The sequence below is a fragment of the Cupressus sempervirens genome, chromosome 10 (assembly GCF_028749045.1).
Source record: "Cupressus sempervirens isolate cs-2001-9-10 chromosome 10, ASM2874904v1, whole genome shotgun sequence".
In the NCBI taxonomy this organism is placed as follows: Eukaryota; Viridiplantae; Streptophyta; class Pinopsida; order Cupressales; family Cupressaceae; genus Cupressus; species Cupressus sempervirens.
In genome coordinates this window covers 795,361,061-795,388,002 of record NC_143127.1, presented here as the reverse complement: position 1 = coordinate 795,388,002, position 26,942 = coordinate 795,361,061, and positions in this window count along the sequence as shown.

Genomic DNA, 26,942 nt, shown 5'->3' with positions numbered 1-26,942 from the left:
ATGAATTTTACTGTATATATGAGAATAATGTGGCATAGAAGCATGAGATACCACAATAGGAAAGTGGCACCTTGGATTAGAAGGATTCAAAAGGAGAATCACTATACACCCTATCAAGTCTATACAAGACTCTATTATTGTTTGCTTGATTGTTATACCATGTGTAACATATGTCATTGCAGTCATTCTTCTTCTATTAAAGAGGGTGTAAAAAATTAAAGAAAATATTAAACTTAAGACAAAAATACTACTCATTACCTTTCCATGAGACTTATAGTCCTCCTTGATTATCACAACCATACTCCACCATATTAAAACCTCCAACAAAAAGTTAGTCAATTTTTTGGGCAACTCCAAAGACCACCATTTCATACTCTCTCTCTCTCTCTCTCTCTCTCTCTCTCTCTCTCTCTCTCTCTCACACACACACACACACACACACACACACACACACACACACACACACACACACACACACACACACACACATAATTTTTGGCATAGATGTTGAAAATCCCAAAAAAATATCATTGTACTTAAGAATGATCTATATTGCCCTTTGATAGTGTGAGCATCCATGCTCCAAAATAAAGTTTGTCACTTGGAACCCACAAAAATGACAATTCCACCTTTCCCTCTCTCATTGTTGAAGTGGAAAATTAAAGCTTAGTTCCACAAAAAATTCATTATACAAGAATGTTGAAAGACAACTGCTTTGACCTCTTTCAGACAAATTATGTCTTTGTTTTTAAGCTTGTTACACTAGCTTTTGATAGAGTATTTTCTATCTTCCATTTGTAGACCTCTAAAATTTCAACTATGGATGTTAATCATCATGAAGAGATTATTTGGAAGGGGGTTTTTTATTCTTATATAAGATGTTAAAAAAATTAGGAATAGCATTCTTGATTTTGTCATTGTTAGAAGAAGAATTCCTTTCAAAAGTTTTACTTTTCTTCCTTACAACATCATTAAAATGTTCTTTCGAGTTTGTGTTCATTTCTTCCTTTCCCACAAGAAGGGAGTGCGAAATTCCTTGGAGTTAACAAAATTACTTCTGATCTTACCAACCTTCTCATTTATAGATTTAATAGCCTATTTCCTAGCATTCAATCTAACAGGGTTCAAATGAATTTATTTCGAATTTGTGTTTTGAAAATAATTTATTCCAACTATTAAATTTTCAAAATTAGAACTTTCAAAATACTTGATTTTGATTATCTATTTAATTTGTAATTTCTAATGAATGTGGTCTTTTGATTAAATATTCAAGTATTTCTTTCATAGATGTAATTTTTAAGAAAATAGATAAAAAAATTGTAAAGCATTATACATATCTTTTCTCTTAGTATCCATATTTTGATTCAAATAAAAGGATAATAAGTTAATTCTATTGCATTAAAACTAGGAATAGTATAATCTATATAAAATATGCAAAGATGTATCGAGGTGCTGAATTTTTTTATTTCTATTTAGTAAAGGTGAATGACCAAGAAAAATAAATTCCTAATACAACTCGACATATTTTATATAGATTATATAATATTTAGTAGCAATCACATGAAGTAAGACATTAAATAAATTAATGTAGAAATTTATATAATATACCCCCAAGTGAAGGTTAGAGTTTAGCATTGAGGTTATAGTTTACATGGCACTTAAGTTTTATGGTAAGCTTTTGGATCAGTTCTATTGATATTTTTATTGTCATACTAAAGCTAGAGAAATGATGATGGTATGGCTCTGATACCACTAATGAAGGTATGCTCTGATACCACTGACGAAGGGCCACACCACCCCTACCAACTCACAACGAAAAATGAAGACAAGAGATGACAAAATGATTCCCAAGCAATTTTATTATACTTGAAAAGCCAATAGCAATTACAATAAAATTTCTGCAAGATCTCTCAAGATCCAATCCAAACCCAAGCTAGTCCAGATCCACACTCTGGTAGAAACCTCCAATATCTCAACTTGTTCTTGCAAGCCACCAAGCAACCTCCTTGTTTCTAAACCGTAGTCACTAGCTCTTCTCCAACCTTATCCAAGGTCCAAGTGTAAACTACCTCACATTTGGCGCTCTGTCTACACACTCACAAGTCCACCATAATCTTGCTATAAACTACCTCACATTCAACACTCTATCCACAGACTCAAGAAAACTCACTCTTCACTTCCTTCCTTCTCTTTCACACCTTGAAGCCTTCCAAGCTTTCCAAGCTTCACCTTCCACAATTGTCACCTTTCCAAGCTTTCCTTCCAAAGCTTCTACTTCTTGAGCTTCTCCTTCTCAAGCTTCTCTTTCTCGAGCTTCCACTTCTCAAGCTTGATTAGAAATGCTCATATGCCTTGCTTAAATAAGCACTTACCACCCAATGCATGACTTATCCACAACCTTCTAGAATTCCACCTACACAATATCCACAACCTTCTACAACTTCCATAACCTTTTATAATATCCACAACTTTCTACAATATTCATAACTTTCTAGAATTCTTCCCACACACCTCGATAAATTGAATGAAAACCATTTATTTTTTATTTTTTCTATTATGCCACCTATGCACCTCCAAAATAGAAATCCCCTTTTCCTTTCTTTTCTTTGTTTTTCCCTTTTTTATTTTTTTAAAAAATTATTTCTCCTCTAATTTTTGCCACTTTCTCTTTCCTCTAGATTTTTTTTTTCCAATAATTTTCCCATGCAAGATACTCCTACATCAAACTACCCCAATAGATAGAAAAGTGTTTCCCACACTTTGATACCAAAAAAGAAAGATCTACCACCATCTTCATCTTCACCAAAGGTTTCCACCTCAACGGGGACAAGAAAACCACCATGCAAATCTTCCACATCTGCATTACTCTATCAAAAACCAAAATCTCAACCATCCAATTAGCATGCCCACTCCCAGGAACAAACCGAACATAATTCTTCATCAAAAAACCCTCATTCACATCAGCAACTAGTGAATCCACACCAGTAGCAACAAACTTCGCATCAGCAACAACAAGCTCCATATCAGCACCAACATGTAGATCTCCATCAATACATGCCAAACTAGCAATATCATTTCTCATAGCAAGATGCTCTGCAATACATAATTCACCTTTAACAACAACTAGATCATCCACGACCAAGTGCTTTGCAACATACAAGTCACCACCAACATCAACTAGATCATCCATGACCAATTGCTCTATAGCCTCCATGTCAGACTCAACCAACTGATCATGAAAACCAACCTCCATCCCAACATCAACAAGGTTAGGAATATCCTCAGCAACAACCTCTATTTTCTCTACAGGTTATGCATCTAGCTCCACAAACTGATAAGAAAAACCATCCTTTTCCACCTTGACCTTCTTAGCTTGATCAACCAATGTAGCATCCAACCGAGAAATCATCTTAGAAAAATTCCTCTCCACTATATCATGGATTTTCACAATCATCTTAGGGTCCAATCCTCTTGGAGCCATCTTCCAAGATCTTCATAAACCCTCTGCAACAAATGCTTCCCATGCTCCTTGTGACAACCTCAAATTGTTTGCAAGTCAGATCGCAACCTGCCAGCTCACACGAACAATCAAGAACCACATCACATGTCTAGGACAACAGATTTTCAATCCACTAGCTCTCCACAATCATGCATTAACAAGTTTAGTCTTCCATCTCTGCATCAATCGATCAATCTGCATGTCCTCCCAAGGTGCTAGTGCAAACTGCTTCAGCTTCGGCAATTTGTTTACACGCTCAAGAACTCCCACTCTAATAAACTTCACCCAACCAAGGTCTTGGTACAAAATGCCTCACACTTCGGCAATCTACTTGTACACTCAGGAATTCCTACTTTGATACCACTGATGACGGTATAGCTCTGATACCATTGATGAAGGTACGCTCTGATACCACTCACGAAGGGCCACACCACCCTCACCAAATCACAACAAAAAATGAAGACAAGAGATGACAAAATGCTTCCCAAGAAATTTTATTATACTTGAAAATCCAATAGCAATTACAATACCATTTCTGCAAGATCTCTCAAGATCCAATCCAAACCCAAGCTAGTCCAGATCCGCACTCTGGTAGAAACCTCCAAGATCTCAACTTGACCTCGCAAGCCACCAAGAAACTTCCTTGTTTCTAAACCGAAGTCACTAGCTCTTCTCCAACCTTATCCAAGATCTAAGTGTAAACTGCCTCACATTCGGCGCTCTGTCTACACACTCACAACTCCACCATAATCCTGCTGTAAATTGCCTCACATTCGGCACTCTATCCACAGACTCAGGAAAACTCACTCTTCACTTCCTTCCTTCTCTTTCACACCTTGTAGCCTTCCAAGCTTTCCAAGCTTCACCTTCCACAATTGTCACCTTTCCAAGCTTTCCTTCCAAAGCTTCTACGTCTGAGCTTCTCCTTCTCGAGCTTCGCCTTCTCAAGCTTCCACTTCTCAAGCTTGATTAGAAATGCTTATATGCCTTGGTTAAATAGGCACTTACCACCCAATGCATGAATTATCCACAACCTTCTAGAGTTCCACCTGCACAATATCCACAACCTTCTACAACTTCCATAACCTTCTACAATATCCACAACTTTCTACAATATTCATAACTTTCTAGAATTCTTCCTACACACCTTGATAAATGGAATAACAACCATTTATTTTTTATTTTTTCTATTATGCCACCTATGCACCTCGAAAATAGAAATCCCCTTTTCCTTTCTTTTCTCCTTTTTTCCCCTTTTTATTTTTTTTATTATTTCTCCTCTAATTTTTGTCACTATCTCTCTCCTACAGATTTTTTAATTTTTTTTTCCAATAATTTTCCAATGCAAGATGCTCCTGCATCAAGAAAGAACTAGTGTTAGGGTTAGTCTTGGTGTTAAAGTTAGGGTTTATGTTATGGTTATTGTTAGAACTATGACCAGTGATTAGGATTTAGGGGTATAGTTATAATTAAGGTTAGTATATGAGTTTACAACAAACTTAGTATTATTATTAAGGTTAACATTTACAATAGGGTTAGATTAAGGTCAAGGTTTAGAATACAATTTATCAATTATGATAATTATTTAGTAGTTAAAATTATGCTTTATAATTTAGGATAATGGTTTGAGAATCATTGTCAAGATTAGAGTTTAGCATTTAAAATATAGAGTTAACACTAAGGTTAGGATTAGGATATCGATTCACATAGTTATTACATGTTTAGTGTAAGAGTTTGTTTTAGGGTTGGGATTTAGGTTCGGGCTATAACATTTTAGACTAGGGTTTTAAAATTAGTATTTAGATTAGGGCTTAGTATTTTGGCTTACATGTTATCATATACAATTAGGGTTAATATTGTATTAAAAATTTAGAATTAGGATTTAGAATTTTAGAGTACGGTTTAGTATTTACAAATGGGCTTACCATTTATGATTCAATTTTTATAAAAAAATTTAGGGTAAATCAACATTTAAGATAGGGTTACGATTAGGTTTAGCATTTACTATTTAGCATTATGGTTAGGATTACGATTATGATGTATAATTTTACACTATGGTCAGTATATTAATTAGCATTATGTCTCTAGTAGGGTTGGGATTTAGGATTATGGTTTAAGATTTAAGATTGAGTATTAGCATCTAGGATTAGGGCTAAGTATTTAGAGCTAGAGGTAAAAATTTGGAATTAGGTGTTAGTATATAGACTTAGGGTTTACTATTGACAATTATTATTTAGGTTGGGATCAAGAATTAGGTGTAAGTGATTACACTTAAGGTTTAACATTGAGGATTCTTTTTATCCCTATAAAACTAGGTTCCCTCCAATAAGAAAACATCATTTTAGCCTATTCCCATAACTAAAAAGATTGATTTTTACATTTTGATTATTTGAGAATTTTGTTTCAACAAATCATATTAATGATAATTTTATACATTTTGTATTTTTCAATTTCACTCACTATACTTTCCTTATTTTGGACATAATCCTTAGTGGTTCATTTTAAACTAGATATATATCTTGACCCAAAGTCATCTTATAAATTTAAGTTTGTTCAATTTCAATCACTATATTTTGTTTTGTTTGATCTTTCCTTTTGAACTTAATGTTTTAAACATAGAATAAATAGAAACATTAACAGCATCATAAGTCTTGTGTATTTATATTAGTTGAGCATAAAGTAATTTACGTTTTCGATATTTATTAGTAATCAAATTTTATATTTCACAATATTTATTAAAAGTGAATTTATGTTGAAGCATTTTAAATTGGCTTAAACATCATATATTAAGACTTGATTCTTAAACTAAAAGTATTAAGTAGTCAAAATTGACCTGTTTTTAGAAGCTTTATGTTTTCCTTAGTGAACGTGTGATGTGTGATGTGCATTTACGTCCAAAAAACAATGGAAAACCGTTAGGGTGGTGAGAGATATAGAGCTAAGGATAAAACCATACTGAGAAAAATTAGGATATTGCAAGGCAAACACGACGACGACTGTTTATTTATTTATTTAGATAAGGGAAAGCTGAGTTGAGCGCAGCTTGATACGTGCAGCTAAGAGCCGGCAGAATGCGGTGGCTAGCTGGAGGCTCTAGCGGACCAGTAAGAGCTGAGGTGGTCACCGAGGCTCCTGTAGAGCTTGAAATCTCCACCCTTCAAAGCCAAGGACGAAGCTCCAGCGTATTTGGTCACAGAAGCGCAAGCACTATCCGTGAACCAGATGCGGTTGTACTTGCCGTTCCACAATTCCAGTGTCCTGTCGCTGCGGAAGGCGAGAGTACAATCGTTCTGAGGCACGGGACAATTAGGGCCGCTTTGCCAGAGTATCATACCATTTTGGTCCTCCAAGTTGAGCACGCAGGGTGCCATCACGTCACCCGACTGAGGAATGGTGAGCTTATATTTGTCGTCGGGAGAGAGAAGAGAGTCTCCAGGGCGTATCTGATTGAAAGCGAGGGCAGAGTGGTGGGAGAGTAACATGGTGGGCTGGATGGCGCAGTCGGTTACGCTGCTTCCCTGACCATCGGAAAGGATCTTGTAGGCTGCACCGTCAGCGCCAAGCTGCACGGTGGCCTCCTTCTCTCCGTTGTATGGCTTCCTCATGTAGTAATCCTTCGACACAGCAACCCAATCGTGGCCCCTCATCAGATAAGGACGGATGGTTGGGAACATTGTCTTGAACGCCTCCACCAGATCGCTCCTTTTCGTTGTGTCGCTCGAAGACATGGACACGCTGCACTCGCTGCTCCACCGAGTCAGTCTTATCACCACGCCCTTCTCGTTCAGGTTGATTTACTTGGTGAACAAACGACCTGCATAATAATCTCTGTACGGGTGGATGTCCCCCTTGATGAGGAGATAACAAAAACAAAGCCTATAATAGGATCAATATTGGATGGAAAGAAGAAACTGAAAAAGACTACAGGGAAAACACCAAATATGAACAGCACTTTACAGGTTACATGTGTTCATTCATGGCAAGTACATAGGGATGCTGCCTTACCAAACACATGTTTCTTTAGACTGTAACCCATTCCTGCAAATGGCCATGAAGAAAGTAATGTACATTCCTCCTACCCGCTCTCCACCACACTCAGGCCACTTCACATGGTGTTCGTGCAAGCAAGAGGCATTTTTACCCTAATTAACTTCCAGAGATTCTTGTGTGAGCCTGGCTTCCTGTAGCAATAACTTCTACACAAAAAAAAAAAAAAAAATTCTACTACTATTTTATTTAGAAACCAATAGATATGATATGCATCCCTAATCAATTTGCAGTGTGAACAAAACAAGAGCAAAACCAAGAGGCAAGAAAGCAGTACAGTATTATTTATATCATCTATTTAGGACCGGGTAATAATCTTCACAATATCTCATTCCTTCTTCAAACAAAAAAGAAAATTAAAATTAATCCACTCTCTCCAATGATCAATTTAGAGAGAACATATAATCAAAGATGAATAGTTAAAACTATTTTTGGCAACCACCAAACTCGTACATGTTTTGTTCAATTCTTTAACAAAACATCAAACTATGCCTTAAAATATTAAAATGTGCCCTAAACATCAATTATTTACTAAGTGATAGAAAACTATTAAATTATACCATAAAATGATAAAATATGCCCTAAAACATATAAGTACCCCCCATAGACAATATAGAAGTATTATTTATATAGTTGCTCCTACAACATACTCCCGGGGGTGAATTTTGTCTCAAGTCCTCTTAGAGACCAACTGTTGTATATCCCCACCTTGCCTTAGAATTTTTGTTTCTAGCAACAAAGTAGCTTCAGAATCTGGAAGGCCCTTCCACTTAACCAAATACTCCATGTGTACTTTGTGTCTTGTCCTCATTGTTTCTCTGCTATTGATGATACTTTCCATCTGGGGTGTCTCTTTAGAAGGCAATTCTTGAATCCAGTCATTTGATTCATGTGTTGTTGCTTCTGTACCAACTTCTTTGTTTGAACCTTTATACAATGTGAGATCCAAGACATTAAATATAGGTAAAATAGCTACATTTGGAGGCAATGCCACTTTGTAAGCATTTTTTCCATAATTTTCTAAAATTTCACACGGTCCAATCTTCATCATCATCAACTTTGTATGGCTATCCCAAAGTAACTGATCTTTGTTCAAGTGAACCATAACCATGTTTCCAACTTGAAACTGTACATTTCTTCTTTTCAAATTTTCTTTAGCCTTCACCTTTAGGTTATTCTATTGTAGATTTTTCCTCATGTGCTCATGCACTTCCACCATTGCTTCAGCAAAGTCTTTTGCACGTCCCCTCCTTTTCTCCAAACCATTCATATTTATGAGTTCCAAAACTCCCCTTGGATGTCTCCCATAAACAACTTCAAAAGGACTCATGCCTATGCTACGATTCACTAAGTCATTGTATCCAAACTCTGCTTGAGGTATGATGGCATCCCAACTACCTCCATGTTCTCCTATCAAACATCTCAAAAGGTATTCCAAGGATTTATTAACCACCTCAGTTTGCCCATCTGTTTGAGGATGATAGGATGAACTAAAAGATAAATTTGTGCCCAACTTCTTCCATAGGGTTCTCCAAAAGTGACCCACAAACTTGCTACCCCTATCAGATACAATGCTCAATGGCAAACCATGAATACAAACTATTTCTTTAAGGAATAGTCCTACAATATAACTAGCATCATTAGTGGCTCTACATGGAATAAAGTGAGCCATGTTACTAAATCTATCAACAACCACAAATATGTTGCCATAACCTATCTTTGTCCTTGGTAATCCCATTACAAAATTCATACTCAAACACTCCTAAGGTCTGTTCGGTATCGGTAAAGGCTGATAAAGTCCAGCATTTGTTGATACTCCCTTTGCCCTTTGACATACCAGACAACCTTCAACAAATTTCCTAATGTCTGTTTGCATCTTAGGCCAATAATAAAATCTTTGTACCAATTGTAATGTCATGTTGACACTCTTCTACTAAGTGCATTAGCCACCTTATTGGCTTGTCCTTTCTTATGCTTGATTGTAAAAGTATAAGCCTTTGGTTGTGTTTTTCCTATCCATTCAAGAAACTAAGAGCAGGTTGTTAGTATACACAATAAATTCTTTGGGCAGAAAATAGTGCCTCCATTTTTTCAATGCCTGGACCATGGCATACAATTCCAAATCATAAGAAGAATATTTCTTTTTTGCTTCATTCAGCTTCTCACTGAAAAATGCAATGAGTTTACCTTCTTGACTAAGAAAAACCCCTATTGCAAAGCCACTAGTATCACATTCTACATGTGAAAACTTTATTAAAATCTAGTAAAACAAGAACAAGATACTTGGCTACCTTTTCTTTGAGTTTTTCAAAACTCTTATTTTCTGCATTATTCCATTCAAATTTTGTGTTACCTCCTCCTTTGATGGTGCCTAAATTTGGTGCACAAATGTTGCTAAAGTTCCTTATGGACTTCCTGTAGAATGTGGCCAAACCATGAAAACTTTGAAGCTCTCCAACAGCCCTTAGTGTTGGCCAATTAATTATGGCCTCCACTTTAGACAGATCCATTTTAAATTCTTCTTTCGATATCACAAATCCAAGATAAACCAACTCTTGTTTCAAAAAGTCACACTTCACCAAGTTTATCTTCAACTTTTGCTCCTGTAGTCTTTGAAAAACCATCTTCAAATGCTGCAAATGCTCTTCCTTATTCCTACTATATATCAAAATGTCATCAAAGTAGATAACAACAAACTTCGCAATGAAGTCATGCAAAACTTCATTCATTAGTCGCATAAATGTACTAGGAGCATTAGATAAACCAAATGGCATAACTAGCCATTCATACAACCCTTCATTAGTTTTAAAGGATGTCTTCCATTCATCCCCCTCTCATATCCTTATTTGATGATACCCACTTTTGAGATCTATTTTAGAAAAATATGAAGCTCCCCTCAAAAATTTTGAAAAATCTTCTATTCTAGGAATAGGGAATCTATATCTTATAGTTGTCCTATTAATGGCCCTATAATTAGTATCCTTCTTTGGAGCAAGAACTGAGGTATGACTCATGGGCTAAGACTTTTCCTTAGCAACCCCTTGTCAAGCAACTCTTGTATTTGCCTAGCAATCTCTTCATTTTATTGTGGTGTCATCTTATATGCTTCCTTGTTGGGTATCATTGGTCCAGGAATAAGATCAATCTGGTGACTTATGTCTCTTATTGGTGGCAGAGACTCATGCATTACCTTAGCAATGATTTCCTTTTACTAGTTCAATAACTCTTCAACTTCTTTTGGGCCTATTGTCCTATGCTCCTTCTTCCTATCTTCCTTAGGCTTTAGCACCAATGCAAAGCCTATTCCATCTTCTTCAAGAGTATTAATGAGAACTCTTTCTCACCCACCATCAACACACTTGGTCCAACTTGACCAACCCATTTCTCTTCTCCTTCAAAATTCAATCTAAATGTTACTCCATCCTTTTGGAAGCTATAAGAATTCTTCTCACCATCATGGCGTGCCTTCCTGTCAAATTGCCAAGGTCTTCCCAACAAGGGTTGGAAAGCATCCATGGGCAAGACATCACATAATATTTTGTCTTTATATTCCCCTATACTGAACTTTACCCAAGCTTTCTCATTCACAACTTCCTGTTGCCCTTTGTTCAACTAACTAACCTTGTATGGACAAGAATGTGGAAGTCTCTCTAACTTCAATTTGTTTATAGCTTCAAGTGAGATGATGTTATCTTTGGAACTTGAATCAATTATTACTTTGCACAACTTACCTTTCACCTTGCATTGAACTCAAAAAAGAGCCCTCCTTTGAGTGGTATCTTCTTTCAGGGTTCCTTAAGAAGTGTCCTCCTTAACATGAGACTTTCTCCCTGACCCTCTGTCATCAACTGAACTTCTGGTGAGTTCATACTCATATTATCTTCTTGCACATAAGTGACTCTCCTTTCACCATTTTGAGAAGTAGATGCCCTTTTTGGACACTGATATTTTGGGTACCCTATCTGACCACAACTGTAGCACTTCATTCCTGAGAACCTAGATCCTCTGCCTGATCCACCTGACCTTCCTCCATTAGATCCCCTTCCACCATAGCCTCCTCTTCTACTTGAGTCACCCACTTACTCCTTATGGTTAGACTCACCCTGGGACCTCTAGCCTTGTCCTCTATTATTAAAGTTTCCTCTACCTCAGTCATTCCTTCCACTTCTCCCTCCTTGTTGTTGGTCACCCTTCCTCTTCAACTTCTCTTCAACTTTAAGAGCAAGTTGAAAACACTTCCCCAAAGTATCTGGGCCCAAGAGGTTCATCTCCTCTTGTATGTTCATTCTCAAACCATTTAAATATCTCTTTCTGGTTCCTCCTCTTGTTTCTTTGCCCTAAGAGTTAACCTATTGAACTCCTTTGTATAGGTATTCACATCCATCTCTCAATGTCTCAAGATTTGTAGCTTTTTGAAGAACTACACTTCATGATCTATAGGAAAAAATTGTGCCTTAATTTTTTCCTTCATTACTTCCCATGAAGAAATTATACTTTTATTATTTTGTATCCTTTCTCTTTGAATATAATTCCACCATGATAGAGCATATCCTCTCAGTTTTTCTTTTGCAATCGTTACTCTATCATTCTTTGGAACTTCATTCAACTCAAAGTGATTGGTGATTTCTTCAATCCATTCAATCACTTCCTCACTATTGAGACTACCTCCATATGTAGGTAGCTTGTCAATAACATCTCCTCTTATTGACTTTAAAGCATCAACGAATGCCTTTTGATCTGCAGGAAATTCCTTTGGTGGATCCTAGTGTTGTTCTCCTTCTTCATCTCTACTGGCATCTTCTTCCATCTCATTCTCCTTGTCCTTATCACTGGACCCCTTCTTGAACTCCTTCAACTTCTCTTCTAGAAGTTCCTTCATCATCTTTTTTATGGCATTTGGAGTCATAATTTTCAGAGGCATGGTGTGAGCCTCAACTTCAGGCTGTGATTCTTCTACGGACATACACTTCCCAACAAGATCTTTTCTCACTCTAATACCAATATGATGAGGAGATAACAAAAACAAAGCCTATAATAGGATCAATATTGGATGGAAAGAAGAAACTGAAAAAGACTATATGGAAAACACCAAATATGAACAATGTAAGAACCCCAAATAGGCTCTACGCTGATCACTATTTGTTTCCCTGGGTGTAATAATTGTTTTGGTTTGTTTTTGAATGTTTTAAGCTATTTTTGGGTTTTTGAGTTGATGAAAAGAAAATACAAATATTCAAAACTAATCTACCTCAAATTATAACTCAAATCTGATTATAATGCTAATCAAATTCATTTATTCAGATGGCTCCTAATGTTTGTACAATACTTATTGCTGGAAGCATACATTAAAAACATCATCATTAATAGTTGAAAAAAACCTAATTTTTGTCTCCGATACGCAACCACGCTGCTGGTTGCTTCCTCCTTGGGTAGCGCCTATCAAAAACCGCAATATTAAATCTTTGATTTTTAATTCACTATAGCGTTGTACTGTTCACGGCATTGTAGCTGCTGTTATAACCCCTTCCAACCTGTAACAGATTCATCCAATTCTTTCCTACTAAACACAATATTGACTCCAGAATGAAGTCAACTCATAGGAAAATTTAAAGGATATTTCACACCCTCAAATTGCATCAACTCTGAAGATACTATGTCCTCCACTGTCTGAATTCTTCTCAGACTTGTAGAAACCCTTGTTGCCACAACTTCAAGAAATTTCACAAGGCAAATTTTTTAAGCAATTCTCATAACCTGCTCTTGAAGGAAGACAAGGTTTGTTTATAAGGACTCCTCAACTCCAGAATGAGTCTCCATGCTCAATGTGGGATAAAAGATATAATAATAACATAAAAAATGTTATTACATTAAAACTTAGAAAACCCCTTTTAATTTTTCCATAAGCTTGGACCCACAATTAATTCCAACGATGGCCCCTTTTATGATATCATGACCCTCACTTAAGTTATATATTATAACTTAACAATATAGGCTCAAAACCAATAATGTTTATTTTAACTAAATAAACATTAATATCTCCATTATTACTCAACATTTTTGAATGTCATTTGGACTGGGAGCTAACATTATAGAACTACATATGACCATACCCCTTTTCTAAAAATAGTAGGGGTCTATCTTTATAACTCCAAAAATGCTAAAATTAGCCTGACAAAGCCAAACTCAAAGGAAAACTCATCATAAACAAAATTTGGCAACCCAGAAGAGTACTCTGCTATGGTCCTTGGAGGATCTCCACACCAAGGTAACCCTCTATCCAATCTTATTAGCCTACGAGGGTCTCTGATAGGCTAATCACCAGCTAAAGTGATGTCTCTAGCTAGAAGGGGACATCACAGTCCGCCCTCCTTAAAATTGCTTGTCCTCAAGCAATCTCAACTCCGGATGCTGTAAAATCTCCTCACTCTCCCAAGTAGCATCCTCTACCGGCAAATCCTTCCACTTCACCAAATATTCTCGGATGGTACGTTTCCTCAAGTTCCTCTCTCTAAAATCAATGATAGCCTCCGGTTTCAAAACAAGTTTTCCCTCATCATCCAAGGGTGGTAGTACTGTAGAAGGCACAATATGATGCCCTAGCACCTTTTTGAGGCGTGACACATGAAAAACATTGTGCACCTTGCTCTTCGCCGACAAGTCTAACTCATAAGCCACCTCTCCCACTTTCCTAGTAATCCTAAATGGACCATAGTATCGTGGCTTGATTTTCTCGGCACCACTCTTCTTGAGAGTGGATTGACAGTAAGGCTGCAACATAAGATACACCATGTCTCCAACCTCAAAAGTCCGCTCAGTCCTCTTCTGATCTGCATACTGCTTTTGCATATTTTGTGCCTTAGATTATCCTTGAGAGTCATAACAAGGTCTTGACTCTCCTGTAAAAAATCACCTGCACTAGGCACTCTACTGTCACTCAAAAGCAGATCCATAAAATTGGGTGCCTCATACCCATACAGGGCCATAAAGGGTGACATCTGAATAGACATGTGATAAATCCACTTTACCCATGCCCTCTGTTGCCCTGCTATATAATTTCTGAGATATCCCTCCACCCATTTGTTTACTATCTCTGTTTGACCATCTGTCTGAGGGTGGTAGCTAGTACTCGAAGTGAGCTCTGTCACGCACAACCTGAATAGCTCCTGCCAAAAGTGACTCATAAACCTACTGTCTCTATCACTTACAATGCTCTGACGTAAGCCATGTAATTTGAATATCTCTTTGAAGAACAACTCTGCCACCTGTGTAGCAGTGTATGTAGCAGTGATCGGAAAGAAGTGTGCAAACTTCGTAAAGCAATCCACAACCACATATATGCAGTCTCTGCCTTGGGCTCTAGGCAGTCCTGTGATGAAGTCCATAGACAAACACTCCCACTTCCTATCAGGAATCGGAAGTGGCTGAAGTAAACCGGCTGGATAGGAATGTTCTTGCTTATTCTGCTGGCAAGTGGGACACTCCCTAACATATTGAATTACCTCTACTTTGAGCCCTTTCCATGTGAATCACTCTCTAATCTGTCGGTATGTCTTGTAGAAACCAAGATGTCCTGCCATAGGTGAATCATGAAAAGATTTCAAAACCACCCTCCTCACTACTGATCCTGGGACCAAAAATATTTGTCCTTTGTAAATGATGAGCTCATTCACAAGGGTGTATCTGCTGTCCTGAATAGTCCCATCTATGAATCTAGCTGCCCAAGTGTCCTTTGCATACTCTGCAAGGATCAAGTGTCTCCAATCCTTCGATATGTCTGTCAGTAAGCTCAAATGGGGCCTACGTGATAAGGCATCAGCAACTACATTCTGTGTCCCCTTAAAATATGTAATGTCAAAGTCATAGGACTATAACTTGCTCACCAACTTTTGTTGCCTATCATTGAGATCTCGCTGCCCCAAAAAGTGTCTTAGGCTATTATGGTCGGTTTTGATACAAAATTTTCTACCTACCAAATATTGCCTGAATTTGGCCAAAGCATGCATAATGGCTAACATCTCGTTATGATATATGCTGAAGCTCCGCTCTGGCCCTCTCAATTTCCTGCTCTCATACGCAATAGGGTGCTTCTCCTGCATAAGCACCGCTCCAATGCCCTCTCCGAAAGCATCACAATGTAGCTCAAAAGGTTTGCTGAAATTTGGTAATGCTAACACTGGACAAGAAGTCATCAACCCCTTAAATTTCTCAAAACACTCCTGTGCTTCAAGAGTCCACAAGAAAGCTCCCTTTCTCATCAAATCTGTCAAGGGTGTCGCATGCCTGGAATATCCATCCACAAACCTTCTGTAGAAACCACATAGTCCTAGAAAGCCCCTCAACTGTGTAAGGTTCACTAGTGAAGGCCACTCCACAATGGCACGAATATTTTCAGGATCCATGCACACGCCCTCTGCACTGATGATGTGACCCAAGTACAACAACTTTGTCATGCCCAAATCACACTTTGACTCCTTTGCATACAAGGATTCTCTGTCCAATATACCCAGCACCGTGTCCAGGTGAACCAAGTGCTCCTCCCAAGATCTACTATATACCAAGATATCATCGAAGAAGACAAGTACAAATCTCCTCAACTGAGGATGGAAAACCCTATTCATTGTTGCCTGAAAAGTAGCAGGTGCGTTAGTTAGCCCAAATGGCATAACTACAAACTCAAAATGGCCACAATGACATCTAAAGGCTGTCTTCTCGATATCCTGCTCTCTAACTCTGATCTGGTGATAACCTGATCTCAAATCTATCTTTGAGAAGAAGCAAGCTCCATGAAGCTCATCTATCAACTCATCGATCCTGGGAATGGGGTATCTATTTTTAATCGTCTTCCTATTAAGCACTCTGTAATCAATGCACATCCTCAATGTCCCATCCTTCTTCTTTACTAACACCACTAAAGAAGCAAAAGGAGACTTACTTGGTCTAATGTGGCCCATAGCAAGTAACTCCTTTATGGTTTTCTCAATTTCATCCTTCAACCTCTTCGGATGCCTATAAGGTGTAATCATGATGGGCTTAGCCCCCTCCTCTAACTCAATGATGTGCTCAATACATCTTTCTGGTGGTCTACCTGGTGGAATGTCACCGAACACCTTAGAGTGTTTAACTCTAAGCTCCTAAATATCAGGAGGATATTCAATCTTATGCTGTCCCTCCTGTGATGGCATCAACATGCACTTTGTTGCCCACTCTACCTGATCATGTCGAATCAATCTAGCCATTCTATGAAAAGAGACCATCTTGAGATCACTGTCCCTGATTGCCTTAAGAATATGTGTCTTCCCATTCACTTTAAACCTCATCTCCATCTCCTTGAGGTTAAGAGTGAACTCACCAATATCGTGCAACCAACTCATCCCAAGAACTATATCTGTATCTCCCATAGGTACAACATAAAAATCTGCCTTAAAGTCATAATTATTAACTTTCAGTGGGAGTCCAGTGATCCTACAATCACATTTGAGGACATAGCCATCCGCTACCCTCACTCTAATTCCCCCAAACTCCTCTATTTGTATGCTACGCTTCTCCACCATCCTAGAATCAATGAAATTATGAGTGGCACCTGTATCAACCAAGGTTATGACTCGCTGTCCAGCAAGTACTCCTCTCATCCGGAATGACCCTTCTTGCTTAATACTAGTGAGACGAGCTTCCCTAAGTTTCCCATCTCCTTCCCCATCCTTGGACTCCATTTTAGACAAGTTTTCAGCCTTGTCTTCCTCTTTTTCACCATCTATTTCCTCTATATCAGACTGCTGATCTGAATTATCTGATTCTGATTCCTCATAGTATGCCCACATAACTCTGTTAGCTTTTCCCTTTGGCCTAAGAGGTCAATCATGGTTTGCATCATAGGGTCCCTTACAGTAGAAACATAATTTTTTCTTCCTCAAATCGTTTAATGTTTCCCTGTCAAAAGGTGCTGGAGTTTTATCTTTAGAATCAATTTTAAAATCAGTCCTCTCTGGTTTTTTATAAAATGGTTTGTTATCCTTACTAGAAGATGCTCCTTTGGACTGAAATTTGTTTGTTGGGACTGCATGTTCCATACTTCTTTCCTTTCTCATCGCTTCCTGTAAAGAAATAGGATCAAATGCCTTTATCCAACCTCTCAGTGGTTCGGATAGGCCCTCAATGAAAAGAACTATCAATCTATGCTCTGAAATGTTTGGCACCATGACTGCCAACCGCTGAAATTCACCAATGAAATACTCCAAGTTGCTTGTTTGTTTCAGGTGTGCTAAGTCCCGGAAGTAAATCTCTGGATCTTTCTTGTCAAATCTTTCAACCAACCTATCCACGAAGTCCTGATATTCTGTCACTTGGTTATGCTGAAGTGTTACCATACCATGGTACCACCAATCATGTGCTATTCCCTCCAAATGCAAGGTGGCATATTTGATAGCTTCAATCTCTGTCATTGGCCTCAGTGCCAAAAATGTGTCAAGCTTATGAATCCAGGCTTGAGCTGTCATCTTACCACTCCCATCAAATGTAGGCATAGTAAGCTTTCCTATAGCCCTCTTCAGCTCACTATTTTGACCTCTAGGCCTCCTATCTTGTCTGAGTGACATGTAATGCTCTCTCCTCTGATTTACAAAGCGTTCAAAGGTCATCCTCTCCCGAACCTGCAGAGCTAATAATTCCCATTCATCATTTGCAGCCATGAGTGCATCTGCGAATATGGGGTCTCCTGTTGCCTCCTCTACCGGAGCTTCTTCTGGCTCCTCCGGAACAAATGTAGGGTGTGTAGGCCTTCAGCTGTTCTGGAATGGGTCCGTTGTAGTCTCTGATTACCTGTAGCACTCCTGTTATCTCCCTGTTCTCTCGGCTCCCCATTTTGTCTAACAGCTGGGTTCATCCTGTCTACCATAGTAGTGAGTGCTTGTAATGCCTGTGCCATCTGTTGCTGCCTTGTAACCATAGCACGGTAGAATTCTCTGGTATCCTGATCATCATTATTCCTCCTATTTCTAGGTGGACTACCATCATGCCTCTCTTCCATATTTCCTGTTTCCTGTAACTGTTCTCTTTCAATCAGAGCTCTCCTACGAGTATGGTACCTGTGTGGTCCAATTTCCAGTTGCTGCATATGACTCCCCAAACCCTTAGGATGGCAGGAATGAGGCTCTAATACCAATGTAAGAACCCCAAATAGGCTCTACGTTGTTCACTATTTGTTTCCCTGGGTGTAATAATTGTTTTGGTTTGTTTTTGAATGTTTTAAGCTATTTTTGGGTTTTTGAGTTGATGAAAAGAAAATACAAATATTGAAAACTAATCTACCTCAAATTATAACTCAAATTTGATTATAATGCTAATCAAATTCATTTATTCAGATGGCTCCTAATGTTTGTACAATACTTATTGCTGAAAGCATACATTTAAAACATCATCATTAATAGTTTAAAAAAACTTGATTTTTGTCTCCGATACGCAACCACGCTACTGGTTGCTTCCTCCTTGGGTAGCGCCTATCAAAAACTGCAATATTAAATCTCTGATTTTTAATTCACTATAGCGTTGTACTATTCACAGCACTGTAGCTGTTGTTATAACCCCTTCCAACCTATAACAGATTCATCCAATTCTTTCCTACTAAACACAATATTGACTCCAGAATGAAGTCAACTCGTAGGCAAAATTCAAGTGATATTTCACACCCTCAAATTGCATCAACTCTGAAGATACTATGTCCTCCATAGTCTGAATTCTTCTCAAACTTGTAGAAACCCTTGTTGCCACAACTTCAAGAAATTTCACAAGGCGAAGTTTTTAAGCAATTCTCATAACCTGCTCTTGAAGGAAGACAAGGTTTGTTTATAAGGACTCCTCAACTCCAGAATGAGTCTCCACGCTCAATGTGGGATAAAAGATATAATAATAACATAAAAAATGTTATTACATTAAAACTTAGAAAACCCCTTTTAATTTTTCCATAAGCTTTGACCCACAATTAATTGCAACGATGGCCCCTTTTATGATATCATGACCCTCACTTAAGTTATATATTATAACTTAACAATATAGGCTCAAAACCAATAATGTTTATTTTAACTAAATAAACATTAATATCTCCATTATTACTCAACATTTTTTAATGTCGTTTGGACTAGGAGCTAACATGATAGAACTATATATGACCATACCCCTTTTCTAAAAATAGCAGGGGTCTATCTTTATAACTCCAAAACTGCTAAAAATAGCCTGACCAAGCCAAACTCAAAGGAAAACTCATCATAAACAAACTCTGGCAACCCAGAAGAGTACTCTACTCTTGTCCTTGGAGGATCTCCACACCAAGGTGACCCTCTATCCAATCTTATTAGCCTACGAGGGTCTCTGATAGGCTAATCACCAGCTAAAGTGATGTCTCTAGCTAGAAGGGGACATCACAAACAACACCTTACAAGTTACATGTGTTCACTCATGGAAAACACATAGGGATGTTGCCTTACCAAACACATGCTTCTTCAAATTGTAACCCATTCCTACAAATCGCCATGAAGAAAGTAATGTATATTCCTCCTACCTACTCTCCACCACACTCAGGTCACTTCACATGGTGTTCAAGCGAGCAAGAGACATTTTTGCCCAAATTAACTTCCAAACGTTCTTGTGTGAGTCTGGCTTCCTATAGCAATAACTTGTACACACACAAAAAAAAAACAATGCTGCTACTATTTTATTCAGAAATCAATAGATATGATATGCATCCCTAATCAATTTGTGGTGTGAACGAAATAAAACCAAAACCAAGTGGCAAGAAAGCACTACAGTATTATTTATTTCATTTGTTCAGAGCCGGGTAATAATCTTCACAATATCTCAGTCCTTTTTCACATAGAAAAGAAAATTAAAATTAATCCTCTCTCTCCAATGATCAATTTGGAGAGAACATATAATCAAAGATGAACAGTTAAAACTATTTTTGGCAACCACTAGACCCGTACATGTTTTGTTCAATTCTTTAACAAAACATAACAACTATGCTTTAAAATATTAAAATGTGCCATAAACATCAATTATTTACTAAGTGATAGAAAACTATTAAATTATACCTGAAAATGATAAAATATGCTCTAAAACATATAAGTACCCATAAACAATATAGAAATATAATTTATATTTTTGTTCCTGCAGCACCCCTCCACATTGTCCACCATCCCTTGCAGAATAGTGAGAACATTCTCTCTTTCATTCCTGGTCAAAGCATCGCTTTTGTTTGAAAATATGACGGTCTCACATTTGCAGACTGAAACACTCGGGAGAATCAGTGCGAACGGCAAGGCAATCAAAACAAAAGTCCCATGATCGGCCATTTTCATACTTTAAGTTGAAGTTGTGTGATATCGTCTACTCTCTATCCTAAATTTGTAGGGAGAGGGGTCACTGTCCGAGGATGTCTTTTACAATGGAAATCGAATTATTGCCCTTTGTTAACCACGGTGGATGAGGAGTCAGCAGCACTCAACTTTGCGTTCAATCCTCCTCCAAATACTGACGACTATTTTTAGCACTAATGAGAACATTAGTGCGGTCTTGATATTGGTTTTATGGAAATATCCTTCCTTGATCTCCCTCAGTGATGATTTATTAGGAACATATTTTATCATTAAAATAAGATCATCAGTTCACAGATCAAAATTAGTGTGCGCTGACAATGCTACCATTTTGCCTAAACATCCATTTTTATGAAACCCAATTAATGTTATTTTGTTCGAGTATTGAAGATTGTCTTGATTATTGCGCTACCTCATGTCCCACAAAAGTTGTGGAAGAGCCTTCCCCTATTTTTTCATCTACGCGCATTTCCATACGGGCCCTGATTTCAATATTTTGTTTTACGTCATACTAACCAAAAGACTAACACCAAATATAGCAATATTATAATGAGAATGGTTAATAGCACTAAGAGAAAATTTATCTTCATAAACAAAATGTAGTACTCAAACGTCGTTGTCCACAACTATTTGGTCCACCTAATCTGAATATAATGGAGTCTGTTTGCAGCACTAGATTCTTCAATACACTCCATTTTACACTATTCCTTAGATTTGAAGAATCCGTCTCCAACCAAATCTTGGTTTCAAGGACACATAGGAAAGCATTATTTTATATTTGAACACTCTATTCTAGATGTGTGGATGAAGTACTCAACAATATCATCATGTGAATTGAGTTCTAAAAGAAGAAGAAGAATTCGGGTAAATGTTGCAAAGAGCTCCTATCAGTCAAACTGTTGTGGTTATTGAAAGGATAGTTGCTATTCCAAGAAGGAATAGGGAAAATATTGGTCACATTCAAGATCATGAAAATAATAATCAGTAAGATGGTTGATAAAGGCACCGTTTCTAGAATGAAGGTTGGCGAATATTTCAAAGATGAATATTGGCGACTCTATCTAAAATTGTGGATTTGGAAATCATGGTTTGGTATAAAGGAAAGGTAGAAATTGATACTAATACTGATAGTGACAATGAATATTTTTCATAACCAAAGAAGCAGACTCTTGATGAACCCATTGTAGTTGATTTCTTGGAGAGTATTTATGGTGGCTCGCAGCTTGATCCAAAAAACATTCACCCATCTTTTCTTTGAACTCTGCAAAAGAAAGATGAAGAAGATGTTAAAGATGATTAGTTTCTCTCCCGCAAACCAAATTCATTTTTCAAAATAATTTCTACATAAAAGTATAAATAAGACTTCATTCAAAAGTATGATTCGTGTGAATCAAAGTTGGATGTTGGTGATCAAGAAAGTAGTTCAACACTTGCACTAGTTGCTCAACAAAATCACACTTCCAGTGATCCTGATCAAGTTAAATTTTTGAAAAGCTTCTATGGTAATCAAATATTTTATCCTACCAAATGACACTTTTCATTGTCTAAAAAATTGTAGAAAATTGAATAGGAAGATGAAGGGGAAAATCAAATCATGTTGATTGAATACTCTGCGAGAATAATATTGAAAGGGATTTATTAGAAGTTGCATGCTCAAAAGATGATCAAAAAGGTAAGTGAAAAAGGAAAAGAAATATGTATTGATCCTTTTGATAGGCATTAAAAAGATCTTGAGAAGGTAATAGAAGTCATTCATGAATCTGAAGACAAGGATCCCAATGAAGAGGCATAAAAATATTTACATACCTGCTTGCAGAGACAATTTGAAAAGAATGATGAAGAGAGAGTGTTAGAAGATGAATCTCAAGTGGTCATTAGTCCAAGTTGGTATCTTGATGCTCTAGATGATGACTTCCAGTCTATAGAAGATCTTCTCATTCCTCCATGCATGGTCATTGAAGAGGAAATGAATTTTGATGAAATTAAAGATATGAACAATGCTAATATCAATAGTGAGGAAATTTTGGAAAGAACCCCTTCTATGTCCATGAGTAAATATATTGAAGATTGTCTCTAGGAATGTGATTAGGAAAGCATTAGTGTTGATAAACTCGAGGAGGTTCATGATAATACTCAAAGCTATTCAAGAATTCCTCTTAAACAAGGTCCTAATGCTTTAGGAAGTGACTCCATTTGTAGGACCTCTCAGGTTGTTGATCATGATTATGGGGTGAATGCACAAAGTTGGGTCACAGTTCTACATTGAGACCCCTTCAGAAATGGGTACGTGATTTATTAGAATCGGGTACACATTGTGGTTCAAGTGCTCGATCTATATTTAAAAATTGGTACTAGATTTTAAAAAAATCAGATACCCAATTTAAAAAGAACATATAACTCATTTTTTGTGGTGTTTTTAGTCATTTTCATACCAATTGGTGAATGGGAGCCTGATTTATGCTTGGAAACTAGATTCTATTCTGTGTTTTCTATTGACCTTCAACTATTGTTTTTCACTTTACTAGGTATTTTACTTTGTTTTTCATTATTTGTAGTTTTTCATTTTTCACTTTATAATTTTGTCACTTTATTTCCTTTTTGTCCACATTCGCTAGTTTTGTAAATGTAAAATTCTACATTTCCAGTGCCAATAATTTTATATTTAGATTAATTATAAATTAAAAATCTCCACAAATTAAAATGCTATCTTATTTCACAGTTAGATGTTCAATTAAAATGCAATCTTTTTTTATAGTTAGATGTTCATTTAATCTTTTTTTATAGATTTTCATTCAAATATTACTATTTTAGTTGTTTCGATGTATTTAATTTATATGACCTTAATTTATGTAACTAGAGTTGGATAGTAACATTGACCTTAACTTATGTACATCCTAATTGAACCCTACATAATGCAAATAATTTGAAACCCTTACTTCAATCTTACATCTAACTCTAAACCTTAAATGCCTAGCTCTAGTTAATAAGTTAAGTTTCAAACCTTATATTCCTAACCCTACCATATAGACAGTAAATTGTAAACGTAAATGTAAACCATGATGTTAGCTACCCGTATCCATACCCTAACACTAAACCTAACTATATTTTATGAACTAATACCATAAAATGTTATTTCCAAAACTTAACCATGTAACCCTAATCTTGTAGTTTAAGGTGATGTATTCATGTTTGAATTGAATATAAGTAAAATATTTTATATAGATGTATGGAATTTATAAATTGGTACATGTTGTAGTCTCTCAATTATTCACATATTTTTACATGTATCAATTGATAACATTAAATGAAAAAAGAAAGTTAGAATTTATTTTAATTTCTAAATAATAAATAATCAATCTTTAGTACTAAAATAATTTCTAAATGATGTATCAAATAATAGATAAAATTAATTTACCTAAGTTATATGAAATGATCTAAAGCTACGTACAAGTATATAAGTATATCAAAACAAAATGCACCACTTACTATCATTGTCTATTTAGTTTAGAATATTGTGTTTGTAAATGCATGGATTTTATGCAAATTGTAGGTACTAGGTATCGACTTCCCTAAATTTTTAGAGTGAGCGTACCATATTGCATTATCTCAATGGTAAGAGAGGGGAGATAAATTCTTAAATCCAAATCCTAAACCTTTATGCCATTTGTCCTAGAAAATTAGGACAAGTATCTAAGTTGATTACCTTTTGAATGTGTTGAATGACATTAATTCATGACTATAACCCTTTAGTTTGTTCTTGTATGTGTTTTTCTATGATGGGTTTTTGTAATTTTTTATGAGTCTTTGGTGATTTTTCTATTAATAAAATAAAATAAAATTGTTAAATTATTGATTTAATTTAATGAAAAATTATTATGATATTGCAATATTTAATTATATTTAATTAATTGGAGAATTAATTAAATAAAAAGAGTTAAATTTAAAGATAAAAGTTATAAGTTTAGTTTTAGAATGTGATAATATTTATTTAATTTAATAATAATATATTTAGAGTTCATTTTTAAATAAATGCTAAATACTATTATTGTTTAGGTTAATAAATATTTTGTCTTTTAACGTTCAAAAAATAAAGTAAAGCATGGAAAAGATATTATTTTATTAAAAGTTTAAAGATTCCATAATGCGTGCATGAGATTAAAATTTAATAAATTAATTGAAAAGAGAGTTCAAGTGAAAATTAAATCAAGTTATTTTATAATTCAATAAATGTGCATGAAAAGATAAAGAAAAAACTAATAAGAGTTAAAGTCTAGTGAGCAAGGAGTCCTCTTGGGCGAACGCACAATTAGTGCCCTGATTTTAGGAGAGAATTCCTTATCACTAATTCGAAGGACCAGGAAATTTTGGAAGAGAGAAGGTTTTGAGAGGAGAAATTTCTCTCACAATCTTCTTAGGCATAGCGATTAGCATCAGAGTCTAGGTAGTTACTTGTGATTATTCGCTCAGTTTATTAACTTTTTTTTTTTTCTATCTTCATTGTGACTATTGAATGCTTACCAAAATAATTCTTGTGATGAATGTTTCATATTATGAATTTCTAGTATGCATGTTAATTCATCTATATACATAGAGAGTGAAATATCTTAGAAAACCTCGTCTCATAATTTTGTGAAATAGATAGTAAACTAGGGAGGGTTTTTTTAATTAAAAAGAAAATTTAAAGAGAAAATTTAACTAATTGTTTGTATTTTCTTTACCAAATTAATGTTGAATCTACTATTAAAAAATACATTTTATTGATGAAAGAGGGATTTTTTTTACATAAATTTTATATTTATAAATATTAATAAAATTAAATTAATTAAAATTGGTGATATATTTTTAATACAATTATTTAAAAATAAAAATAAAAATTTATTGAGTGAGGGGGTTTAAACCCACCTCTCCCTTTTTTTAAATGAGGCAGCCATTGCCACTATCACAGGTAGTGCGGCAGTGATAGTGCTATGTATCGTTATGGCCACAAGCCCTGCAACAGTTGCAGTGAGGTTGCGGCCCACTTTAAAAGGCTGACAGGCCTTTCAAAATATGCTTTGTTATTATTAATTTTTTAAAATTATTAAAATTTATTTGCATTAAAATTTATAATGTTAATTTTTTTTAAAAATGATTATTATTTGTTATTAGCTTTGTTAATAAGTTCCATTATTTATTAATTAGTAATTAATCAAATAATAGTAATATCATTATTTTTAATTATTAATTAATTAATTTAAATTTAATTTGATTAATAATGAATGTATTAAATGAGATTTTACATTTATTTAATTATTATTATCAATTACATTGATTTTAATTAAAATTGTAAAGAATTTTACTTTGAAATCAACCATTAATTTTAACAACCTAAATAAATAAACAATTATCCTCAAAGTATTTTAGAAAATTTGATTTAGAATATTACGGGGGTAATTCTATGTTTTAGTAAAATAAATGAATGGGTTAACTAGTAGGGTAAACTAAGAAATTTATGTACTTGAAAACACTTAATGAAACAAAAATTGAAACCTTACATTTAACTCAACAATATGTTTTCAAAATCAAACCAAACTATGAAACCTAAATTTTGTTACATTTATGTTGTTTATGTTTTGGGTTGGGTTTATTAGAGTGTTAACTAGTTTTAGGACATCTACCAAAGGCTAGGGAGTTCTATGATTGTCATGTTATGCTGAATTGATTTTGATATTTTATGCCCAACCATGGTAATGTGTCTAGTAGGCTCTATGATGTGTGTTGATCTATTGATTGTTATTGCTTTCTAGTGTTCTTGTGTGATGCTGAGATGAATGTATGACCCACTTGACTTAACCATTTTTGAGTCCTTCACAATTATATTTAAATTGCTTTCTAGTCACTTTTATAGGACTAAGGTGTTTTTATAATTTGTTCTTGGTGATGTCATGCTATGACATATTTGACTTAACCATTTTGAGTCTTTGATCAGTTATTTTTGGGATGCTATGTCAGGAAGTGGCTTGAAATGGAGGCCGAGGCCCTTGTTGGCTACTAGG